This window comes from Tachyglossus aculeatus, chromosome 4 (genome assembly GCF_015852505.1).
Source record: "Tachyglossus aculeatus isolate mTacAcu1 chromosome 4, mTacAcu1.pri, whole genome shotgun sequence".
In the NCBI taxonomy this organism is placed as follows: domain Eukaryota; kingdom Metazoa; phylum Chordata; class Mammalia; order Monotremata; family Tachyglossidae; genus Tachyglossus; species Tachyglossus aculeatus.
This window is the reverse complement of record NC_052069.1, coordinates 96,279,711-96,292,244: the sequence shown is the minus strand read 5'-3', so window position 1 is coordinate 96,292,244 and position 12,534 is coordinate 96,279,711. Positions and strand designations below refer to the sequence as shown.

General features: G+C 42.2%; 2 non-coding genes across 2 annotated transcripts; both read right to left on the bottom strand.

Annotated features, from left to right (window-relative positions):
- Positions 1-306: 306 nt before the first annotated feature.
- On the bottom strand, positions 307-444 carry LOC119927864. The gene has a single exon (XR_005450830.1). It is a non-coding gene; the product is annotated as a small nucleolar RNA SNORA7 (small nucleolar RNA).
- An 11,496-nt stretch (positions 445-11,940) lies between these two features.
- On the bottom strand, positions 11,941-12,078 carry LOC119927725. Its single transcript, XR_005450701.1, has one exon. It is a non-coding gene; the product is annotated as a small nucleolar RNA SNORA7 (small nucleolar RNA).
- Positions 12,079-12,534: the final 456 nt, after the last annotated feature.

Here is a 12,534-nt window from a genome sequence, read left to right as displayed (position 1 = left end):
AGACCCGTGCTCTATCCACTAGGCCATTCTGAGTCCCATAATAATTATGGTACTTATTAAGCACTTACTATGTGCCAAGCAGTGTTCTAAGCACTGGAGTCTTGTCTTATGGCGTCTAGTCGTCTCTGACCCATAGCGACGCCATGGCCGTATCTCTTCCAGAATGCCCCACCTCCATCTGCAATCATCCTGGTAGATTATCCATAGAGTTTTCTTGGTCAAAATACAGAAGTGGTATTTTGTAAATCTCAGTCTCTGCCCTCGACTGTCTCCCATGCCGCTGCTGCCCCGTACAGGGGAGTTTTGACCTGTAGCAGTTTGCCTTCCACTCGCTAGCCACTGCCCGAGCTAGGAATGGAATGGCTATGCCTCTGCTTGACTCTCCCTCCCATTGTCGAGACTGGTAAAGTACTGGAAACTCTGCAGGTGCGACCCTGAGAGGGAAAGCAGTGGAGCAGATACAAGTTAATCAGGTTGGTCACAGTCCCTGTACCACATGGGGCTTACACTCTTAATCCCCATTTTACATATGAGGTAACTGAGGCCCAGAGAAGTTAAGTCATTTGCCAAAAGTCATTCAGCAGACATGTGGTGGGATTAGAACCCAGGTCCTTCTGACTCCCAGGTCCATGCTGTATCCACTAAGCCATGTTCTTCTCTAACATACCTTAGCAACGGTCCTGGCTGCTAACCCATACCATCCCTGACACTTGCCAGAGGTGGTATAGCCTAGTGGGCAGAGCACAAGGCTGGAATTTGGAGAGCCTTAGTGTAGACCTCTTCACACAAGTGGTTACCCAACCCAAACCATTAATTGACTTAATTATGTGATTTAACCTCTCTGGGTCTTAGTTTTTCATCTGGAAAATGGGTTTAATAACACTTCCCTCATAGAGATATTGTTAGGACAAAATGGGATTCATTCATTCATTCAATCATATTGAACACTTACAGTTGGCAGAGCACTGTACTAGTGCTTGGGAGAGCACAACAATAAACAGACACATTCCCTGCCTACAATGAGCTTACAGTCTAGTGGGAGGAGACAGACTTCAATACAAATAAATAAATGAAAGATATGTACATAAGTGCTATGAGACTGGGGTCGGGAGGAAGAACAAAGGTAACAAGTCAGTGTGAGGCAGAAGGGAGTGGGAAAAGAGAAAAGAGTGGGTTTAGTCTGAGAAGCAGCGTGGCTCAGTGGAAAGAGCAAGGGCTTTGGAGTCAGAGGTCAAATCCCAGCTCCATCAGCTCTGTGACTTTGGGCAAGTCACTTAACTTCTCTGTGCCTCAGTTACCTCATCTGTAAAATGGGGATTAAGATTGTGAGCCCCTGTGGGACAACCTGATCACCTTGTAACCTCCCCAGCACTTAGAACAGTGCTTTGCACATAGTAAGTGCTTAATAAATGCCATAAAAAAGGCCTCTTGGAGGAGATGTGCCTTTAGTAAGGCTTTGAAGGGAGGTGATAGATCTCTTAAACGTCACTCCATTCACATCTCTGAAACACCGCTATTGCATACCAGTTTCCTTCTATATTGAGCAGAAACTCCTAAACACTGAATTCAAGGTTCTGCACTAGCTTCCTCTTTCTCAGTTTTCTGCCCTTCTCACCTGCTACTTCCCAGCTTGGGATCTATGTTCCTTCCAAGCAAAGCTTCTCTCTGTCCCTCACCCTCACTTCTCCCATCTCCAGACTCTTGCTCATGCTCTCCTCTGCCTGCAACTCCCTCCCCCTTCAAACTCCCAGAATATAGCTCTCCCCATCTTCAAAGCCCTCTTGAAAGCTCACCCTTTCCAGGAGATTTTCCTGGATTAATCCTCTTCTCCCCAGGACTGCCCTTCCACCTACCACCTCAACACTTGTGTACTCAGAGCTACCTAGAGTAGCGTGGCTCAGTGGAAACAGCACATGCTTTGGAGTCAGAGGTCATGGGTTCAAATCCCAGCTCTGCCAATTGTCAGCTGTGTGACTTTGGGCAAGTCACTTAACTTCTCTGTGCCTCAGTTCCCTCATCTGTAAAATGGGGATTAAGATTGTGAGCCCCCTGTGGGATAACCTGATCACTCTGTAACCTCCCTAGTGCTTAGAACAGTGCTTTGCACATAGTAAGCGCTTAATAAATGCCATTATTATTATTTACATCCATACTGATTTTTTTAAGAGCTCTTTACTATTTACTGTTTAAGTACTTATTTATTCACTTATCTACACTTCTATTCTCTTTTCCTCCTAATTATAAATACTTTTATATCTGTCTCTTCCACATTTGATTTTGAGGGTAGAAATTATGTTTTTACGGCTATTGTAGTCTTCCAACTTCTTGGTACAATGCTGTGGCTCAATAAATTTATTCATTCATTCATTCAATCATATTTATTGAGTGCTTACTGTGTGCAAAGCACTGTACTAAGCACTTGGGAGAATACAGTATAACAATACAGACACATTCTCTGCCCACAAAGATCTGTCATTTGACTGATGAGTAAGATCAAAAATACTCTTTGGATAAAGAAAAGCACTCTATAAATTCCAGTTGTTATTATTTCAGAAAAAAAATGATATTTTCTTGGGATACAGAAGCATCTTTGTTTACAACGCAGGAAATAGTACCAAGAGCATAGGTTTTGCAGATTAGCTAGGTGGACTCAAAGTAGTTTTATTCAGGTGTACGAAGATTGTGTCTTTGAGGATTCAGAGCAATAGTTGGATATTCCTGAAATGAAGCAGTGGGTATTTGGGCAGTTGGGGAGTTTTCCATAGGAAACTCTTTGCAATTTAACCAAAAATTGTTTTCTAACTTCTGTCAGGATCAACAGAGACCAATCAGTTATGTTCATACATCACATTAATTGCTAGTTAAATACAAATCACCTCCTGCCTTCTCCTTCACACCTGGGTTACTAGGAGCTCTGACTTCTTCATGTAAATAGCAAAAGACATTTTCCCTAGAGTGTAAACTGTGGATTTGCTGGTTAATGAACTCATTTGTTTCCATGATTTGTGGATGGTGATTTGCTTTTCTGCAGACTCTAGTTCCTGCTTATTTCTCAGCCCATTTTCTTCCTTAGTTTTCCCCCAACATGGCATTTTTTATGGCAATCCCTGAAGATTTTATGGGTTTTTTTTGTTTTTTTTAACAAAGGCATCAGGGACAAAGGCTGACAGAAGGACCTTGTGAAAGGAGAGAAAGACTTCCACAGATGCCTTGTCAGGAAAAAATGATCTTCCCAGTGGGCTGTGGAACCCAAATACAATGTAACAGTGATCAGTTTGTGAGGCGTCACTGACCTCACTGCTTAGAAGAAGAATTTGCCTGGCTTAGTACAACAATTTCCTAAATGATATCTGTTCCAGTTTTCCATTCAGCAGCCAATAGGAATAGCAAACACTTAGCTCCAGGGAGGAGGGAGGTCTGTATTTTTTTTTTATGGTATTAAGCCCTTGCTGTGTGCCGGCTACTATACTAAACACTGAGATAGATATTCGTTCATTCATTCAATTGTATTTATTGAGTGGTTACAGTGTGCAGAACACTGTACTAAGCACTTGGGAGAGTACAGTATAGCAATAAACAGACACATTTCCTACCCACAATGAGTTTACGGTCTAGAGGACAAGACTGACACCAATATAAATAAATTACAGATATGTTCCTAAGTGCTGTGGGTTTGGGATGGGGGATGAATAAAGGGAGCAAGTCAGAATAAAAGGAGCAAGTTAGATACAAGTTAATCAGGTTGGATACAGTCGTTGTGCCTCAGGGGGCTCACAATGTTAATCCCATTTTACAGATGAGGGAATTGAAGCACAGAGAGGTGAAGTGACTTGCCTAAGGTCACACAGCAGAGAAGTGGAAGAACTGGGATTAGATCCCAAGTCCTTCTGACTCCCAAGCTCTTGTGTTATCCACTAGGCCTTGTTGCTTCTCAGGCCAGGCTGTATTTCATCATGCCTCAGTACTGGTGAACTCAGTGACGGAGAAAGGTTGCAATACTCCACAGTTCTTTTTCAGGATTTTCTGCATAGATTTTCTCTAGGGTGGCAGGGTCTAGCAGAAACAACATGGGACTGGAAGTCTGGAGAATCAGGTTCAAGTACTAATTCCTTCATTTCCCTACTGTGTGATCTTCAGCAAGTGAATTAATCTCTCTGGGCCTCAGTTTCCTCATCTGTAAAATGGGAATGAGATAGATTGTGACCTCTGTACTCATTTCTAACTCAGAACTTAGAACACAGTAAGCATTTAATAAATGTCATAATATTAATATTGTTTATTACTTGGCACTTAGTAAATGCCATAATATTAATATTGTTTGTCATGATCACTAATTATGATTGATTTGTATTGACACAAAAAGCCCTTGAAAAATATGCTCCCCTCCCACTCATAAGTTTTCTGCGGCCTGTAACTAAGGATGCTAGGTCCTCTTCTGGGCAATAAATGGTCAGGAAATAGATTCCCAAACTGTCCAGGAAACTGTTGCTTCTTCTCATTCCTGTATTGCCAACATCTTGGGATGCATCATCCTATTTAAGGAGAGATTTTCCATAGACACTTGCCAATGCTATCAAATTGTGAGGAATAAATATAGCAGCCTCACCTCATTTTCACCTTTGCACATATTGTTAGTGATCCAAATATTTGCCAAGACTGTACATATTTGGTAATGAGAAATTTTGAATGTGACAGAAAGAAAATGAACACCAAGACTTATATTTATAAGTCCAGAGTCCAAAAATTGTTTTTAGGGATATAGATGAGGTGAAATATTGTTAAACATTTCAAAGAATATTTGCTTGTTACAAACTTGGTCGGTTTCCACCAACTTCTGAGCAGGAAACTATTTCCTCCTGGCTCACATTGTGCATCATGGTAAACCCTGGTTACTGAGCAGCTATTGATGTAGACTGCAGTGAGAATGTGAGGGAGTTTCACTAGACAACAGAATCACTGTTGCTCTTTTAAATTACCAACTAAATTAAAATATTACGAGGGGAGCAGCATGACCCAATGGATATAGCATGGGCCTGGGAGCCAGAGGAACTGGGTTCCAATCCCAGCTCCACCACTTGCTTGCTGTGTGATTCTGAGCATGTCACTTATCTGTGCCTCAGTTTCCTCAACTGCAAAGTGGGAATTCAGTACCTGTTCTCCCTCCTACTTAAGCTGTGAGCCCTATGTGGGACAGGGACTGTCCCTGCCCTGATTAACTTGTATGTACCCCAGTGCTTAGAACAGTTCTTGACACATAGTAAACACTACTTAACAAATACCATGAAAAGCACTACAGTTCCTGAGTAAAGGAAGCTCAAATTTTAATTTATACTTTTCTAAAATGGATTCTTAGAGAGCAGTCAATCAACCAGTGTTATTCAGTGAGTGTTTACTCTCTGCAGGGCACTGTGCTAAGCACTTGTGAGAGTACAACACAATAGAGTTGGTAGGCATGATCAGTTCCTGCTCACAAGGAGCTTACAGTCTAAAGATGCACAGAGTCCTGTGACTCAGTTTATTAGGAATTAAGCACAATTATTCCTCAGTGAGTGTAATAGCCCCATTCATTCAATCGTATTTATTGAGTGCTTACTGTGTGCAAAGCACTGTACTAAGTGCTTGGGAGAGTACAATAATAATAATAATAATAATAATGGCATTTGTTAAGTGCTTACTATGTGCGAAGCACTGTTCTAAGTGCTGGGGGGGATACAAGGTGACCAAGTTGTCCCATGTGGGGCTCACAGTCTTAATCCTCATTTTACAGATGAGGTAACTGAGGCACAGAGAAGTTAAGTGACTTGCCCAGGCCACACAGTAGACATGTGGCAGAGCCGGGCATGGGAGTCAGAGGTCATGGGTTCAAATCCCAGCTCTGCCAATTGTCAGCTGTGTGACTTTGGGCAAGTCATTTCACTTCTCTGTGCCTCAGTTACCCCATCTGTAAAATGGGGATGAAGACTGTGAGCCCCCCATGGGACAACCTGATCACCTTGTAGCCTCCCCAGCGCTTAGAACAGTGCTCTGCACATAGTAAGTGCTTAATAAATGCTATTATTATTATTATTAGAACTCATGAACTCTGACTCCCAAGCCCAGGCTCTTTCCACTGAGCCACATTGCTTCTCTAAGAGACACATTACAAGAGAATACATTACAATACAAGAGACACATTCCCTGCCCACAGTGAACTCAGTGTGGGGAGTACAAGAGGGAGGGAGCCAAAAGCCATGGCAGTGGAGCCACAGTGGAATGTTGGCCACCCCAGCTGGGGCAGGGATTCACAGGGCTCTTTGCCATTTATCCCTCAACCTCTCCTGGACTGTGACTCTTCAGGTTGGATATTGACTGGTTAGACATTCCCGATGTGGTGCCCAGATAACCAACTTTTATCCTTGCACTGGTAATATATGAAATAGATTTATCCATCAATCATTCATATTTATTTAATGCAGAACACTATACAAACTGCTTGGGTGAGTATGATACAAAATAATTGGTAGTCACGTTCCCTGCCCATAGTAAGCTTATAGTCTAAAGAGACAGACATTAATACAAATAAAGAAGTAATTTATAATATATAATTTAAAGATATGGGACTAAAGTTGTGGGATTGTGGGTGGGACAAATACCAGATGTCCAAAGGTCACAGATAGAAGTCTTATCTCCAATGAACCTCAGTCTTTCCTATTCCCTTTGGTTGAATAGGGTAGGTTAATTGATTAGTGCACAGATCAAGACATCTTAATCTAGTGGCAGTAGTGGTGAGTCTATCAAGCATTTAGGAAGTACAGATTAAAGAAGTGGCATTTTCCTGCCCATAAATCTCTTACATCTAACTTTCAGGGATCGCTGATCATATATTAAAAATTATGAATGAGACTATAAGTCTTGCAAAGCAAAAAAATATAGTCATTCATTTATTCATTCAATCGTGTTTATTGAGCACTTACTCTGTTCAGAGCACTGTATTAAATGCTTGGAAAGTACAATTCAGCAACAAGTAGAGACAATCCCTGCCCATGACGGGCTCGCAGTCTAGAAGGGAGGAGACAGGTATCAAAACAAGTAAACAGGCATCAGTAGCATCAACTCATGACTGCTCCTTTTATCCTCCAGGAAAGATATGATTTTGGGGGGATTTTTTGTTTGCTTTTTGTAAATGATATTTGTTAAGTGCTTACTATGTGTTAAGCACTGTTCTAAGTACTGGGATAGATGCAAATCAATAAGGTTGGACACAGTCCCTGTCCTACAAGGGGCTAGCTGTCTAAGTAAGAGGGAGAACAGGTATTGAGTTCCCATTTTACAGTTGAGGAAACTTCCAAAAGAGAAAAAGCACAGAGAAATTGGCCAAGGTCACAAAAGCAGGCAAGTCATGGAGCTGGGATTAGAACCCAGGTCCTCTGACTCCCAGACCTGAGCTCTTTCCACTACTTCTCAATACAATGTTGTGAGAAGTAAGTGGGAGGAGATAACTGAAGTTGTAGAACAAGTTTGTTACTTCCTGATCTATCCATAAACCTTAATTGTATTCGTTGGCATTGTGGTGCTGTTGAGTCTGAAAATACCAGCTCCCAATCCACATGTCTTGAGTCTTGAAAAGCACATCAGTTGTATCATTCCATTTTCATAGCAAGGATAATTATAGTCCTGAGACATTACCTGTCTCACCCAGGGTTACCCAGCGAGGGAGAAGCAGAATCAAAATTAGAACTCAAAGATATTGATTCCTCGGCTCAACTAACTCACAAACTCAAGCTAAATTGAGACATCCTGAGACCAGTTGTGAGTCTGATGCCCTGTTGTCACCCAACTAGGTCATTCTCCCAAGAGCCATTCTGGCTTTCAGGTTTCCTATATCTTTGTCTATCAGTGTACCACTGGAAAGGAGTCTTCCCTAAGTAAGAATTCCCTGACAATTATGTTCTCAGTTCATTAATGTACACCTCTGATTGTGTGCAGAGTACATAGTAGGTTCAAAGCATCATCCCTTCAAGCTTATTGGCTGTCCCCTGGGCCATGCTAACTGGAAATTCATCTCTGTCTGCATTTCCTCTTGGGTGTGTGCCTCAAGAGCACAGTCGTCAGTTTACAACAAATCCTAGATGCATTTCTCAAAGGCTTTTGATGATGCTCATGGCATTTGACGCCAGCTCCCAAGTCCCTTGTCGTATCATTAGGAGCAGCATGGTTTAGTGGAAAGAGCACAGGCTGGGGAGTCAGAGGAGTGGGTTCTAATCCCAGCTCCGCCACTTTGTGCTGTGTGACCTTGGGCAAGTCAATTAACTTCTCTGTGCCTCAGTTTCTTCATCTGTAAAATGGGGATTAAAAGTGTCAGCCCCACATGGGACAACCTATTACCCTGTATCTACCCCAGTGCTTAGAACAGTGCTTAGCACATAGTAAGCGCTTAACAAATACCATTATTATTATTATTATTATTATTATTATTATTGTTGTTGTTGTTGTTGTTGTTACCATTACAATGTACATAACAAGCATAAGCTTTGAGATGCCTCTGGCCAGAGCTTGAGGCAGTGATTGCTGGGAGCCCAGAGATGCTTCTCATACTAACCCCTCTCCAACATATCTGAAGTCTGCCCCTTGCTGGGGTTAGACTTGGATTTGAATTAATTCTTTAACTAAAGATGGTATGTGTTAAGCACTTACTATGTGTCAAGCACTATTCTAAGCTCTGGGGTAGATTTAATCCCCATTTTACACATGAGGGAACTGAGGCCTAGGGAAGTGACTTGCCCAAAGTCATATAGCAGACAAGCGGCAGAGTGGGGATTAGAACCCAGGTCCTTCTGACTCCTAGGACCATGCTGTACCCACTAGGCCACCTGCTCTAGATACCATAAAGAGAAAGAAAAATTTGAACATCGGCTGAGTGGTTTCAAAAAGCTCACCCAAGGCTTCTTGGTACTCTTTGGGCACTTTGTATTCACCCCACCCCCAGCCCCACAACACTTACATATATCCATAATTTATTTGTTTATATTACTGTCTGTCTCCTCCTCTGAACTGTGAGCTCCTTTGCCCCTTAGACTGTAAAGCTTATTAATAATAATAATAATAATAATAATAGCATTTATTAAGCACTACGTGCAAGGCACTGTTCTAAGTGCTGGGGAGGTTACAAGGTGATCAGGTTGTCCCATAGGGGGCTCACAGTCTTAATCTTCATTTTACAGATGAGGTAACTGAGGCACAGGGAAGTTGTGACTTGCCCAAAGTCACACAGCTGACAAATATGATTGAATGAATGAATTGACAGAGCGGGATTTGAACCCATGACCTCTGACTCCAAAGCCCGTGCTCTTTGTAGGCAGGGAACATGTCTTTCAACTCTGTTAAATTATACTCTCCCAAGCAGTTAGTGCCATGGTCTGCACATAATAAGCCCTCAATAAATATGATTGATTTGATTGATTGATTGATTGTGCAAGAATCACAACTCTGCTGTATTGTATTCTCCCAAGCACCTAGTATGGTGTTCTTCAAACCCTAAGCCCTCAACAAGTATGATTAATTGAATCAATATGATTGATTGATTGATTGGAAAGACCATATCACGGCTCTACAGCAGGACTGGGGGGAGGGGAGAATGTATGGAGAGACAATCTCTCCTCCACAAAACCCAAGGCCTCCTTCAGCAGGTTTCCAAGCTCTCCACTCCTTCCGCCTGCTCCTCCCTGCCCCTATCCCAGGAAAATAGGATAAATACGGCTATTTGTAATTAAGGCTTTGCAAATTTGTCTTGGGATAATAAAATAAAATCTATTTTCCCTAATTATTACTCTTTATATTCTCAGGATCCACTAAAATTGCAGCTGAAGGATTTGTTACCAATATGTAGAATCACCCAAAACTGTGCCACTCTGAATAACATCAGAGGCTTGGTTTTTCAAGGAAAATGAAATAGATTTGAAAGCCACAGCATGACTTGTTTACTTCCTTTATATCAGCCAACAGATGTTTTTATGTTCACAAGAAAACCCCAGAATGGGTCCCTCTGATGGTATCCATTGTAAGCACTGAAGAAGAGATGCTTGTTTTGATGCTATTGATGCCTGTTTACTTGTTTTGTTTTATTGTCTGTCTCCCCCTTCTAGACTGTGAGCTCATTGCTAGGTAGGGTTTGTCTCTATTTGTTGCTGAATTGTAATTTCCAAGAGCCTAATACAGTGTTCTGCACACAGTGAGTGTTCAATAGATACAATTGAATGAATGAAAGAAGAGATGCATTTCAGGGTAGAGATGGAAATATCATTGGCTGTAAATCAGAGGTGGAAATCTTGCTTTACTTTTCAACTGTTCACACCCTCACTCCTGACTGGAATTCTCTCCCCCTACCTATCCAACAGACCAGCACTCTGCCAGTCTTTAAAGCCCTTGTGAAATCATATCGCCTTCAGGAAGACTAGCCTGACTAAACTCTCATTCCTATCCCTCACCCTGTTTTCCCTCCATACTGCATCTCCCATGCACTTACACCCACCCCATAAACACATGGGTACTTACCCCACCCCCCGCAGTACCTTAGGGTCATGGGTTCTAATCCCAGCTCTGCCATTTGTATGCTGTGTGACCTTGGGCAAGTTACTTCACTTCTCTGTGCCTCAGTTACCTCATTTATTAAAGAGGAATTGAGACTGTGAGCTCCATGTGGAACAGGGACTGTGTTGAACCTGATTTGTTTGTTTCCACCACAGTGCTTAGTACAGTGTCTGGCACATACTAAGTGCTTAACAATACCGTAATTATTATTGTTGGTACTATTACTTGTAATTGATCTCTGTTTCCCCCCATTAGGCTGTTAGCTCCTTGAGGGCAGGGATCATGTCTACCAACAGTACTGTACTCTCTCAAAGAGTTAGTGCAGTGCCATGCACACAGTAAGCATTGATTGATATTAGCCGCACTAGCAAATATAATAAAATCTGTCAACTGCTATCTCCCTTTCATTCATTCACTTCATATTTATTTAGCACTACTGTGGGCAAAGCACTGCACTTGGGAGAGTACAAAACAAAAATAAACAGACACATTCCCTGCCCACAACAATCTTACAGTCTAGAGGGAGAGACAGGCATTAATATAAATGAATAAACTGCCTCACACCTCTTCTCTCTCTCCCCTTTCTCTCCCATTCCCTCCAACTCACTCTCATTCTTTCTATCCTCCCTCTTCTTCTTCCTGTCCTTTTCTTTCTCTATCGCCCTCTCTACCTACATACATACAACATTAAAACGTTCCCCGTGAGTCCAGGGAGGGCTTGGAAAGTAGTTGTTTCTCACAAACCCATGACAAAGTGACTTATGCTGGAATTCACTTCTGTCTTTGGGGATAGAAAGCTGAATCATAATTGTTTAAATAAACCTAATTACAACAGTGTGAAGATCTTGTATTTGAAATAAATTGCCTTATATCATCTGGGGAAAATGTATAACTTTAGTTCTGAATCAGTGATGGTGGACAAACCAGATAGCAAGTTAAAGAAGAGTCATGGAATCAGTGAACCATGCTAATGTCTCTGGTGTGTTAATCTTGCTGGAAAAGATTAATATCTTCCAGAACTTCATGTGTCAGCCAAGGGGGCCCAAAAGAACAGGTTTAGCTTAGGCAGACAGTATGATTTTGGCCTTGCATAGAGTCGCTGTATGCCTCTTGACTGGCCCTGGAGTCCACCTGGTTCACAGCTATTTTGTCTTGTCTTATGCTTTCGAGTCATCTCTGACCCATAGTGACACCATGAACATATCTCTCCCAGAATGCCCCACCTCCATCTGCAGTCATTCTGGTAGTGTATCCATAGAATTTTCTTGGTAAAAATATGGAAATGATTTACCACCTACTTATTCTGCCCAGTAAACTTGAGTCTCCACCCTCGACTCTCTCCCATGCCACTGCTGCCCAGTGCAGGTTGAGTTTTGACATAGCAGATTGCCTTCCACTTGCTAGCCAATGCCCAAGCTAGGAATGGAATGGGTAGACCTCTGCTTGACTCTCCCTCCCATAGTCGAAACTGGTAGAGTACTGGAAACTCTCCAGGTGTGACCCTGAGAGGGATCACAGCTGCTTAGGGAGTGTTTAGAATGACCCTGGCCCTCACCCCAGCTCCCAGGCTCTTCTATCAGGGCTCTGATCTTTTCTGAGGACATCCAAGGTAACAGTGAGATGGAGGGACAAGATTAAGGGTAGAAAAGCCCAAAATGTTATCTGCCAATCAAGGAGAATTCTGATCTCTTTAGGGTTCCCAGAGTAAACCTGAAGGAGGGACCAAGAAGTTGTGGTTGAAGGTATCTTTCATCTGCTCAGCTCAGGAGTCCTTAAAATCACTTGACATGACATGTTAGAGTTGCTCTGTGCAAATTTAGACCCCAAACAGAATTTTCAACCAAAACATTCCCTTCCCAAACTGTGCTTGGCCAAGCCTTATGCATTACAGGGAGAGAGAGAATGCCTGAACTGGTTATCTTGTTTATACCCTGGCATTTAGTGCAGTGCTTGGTATACAGTAAGTGC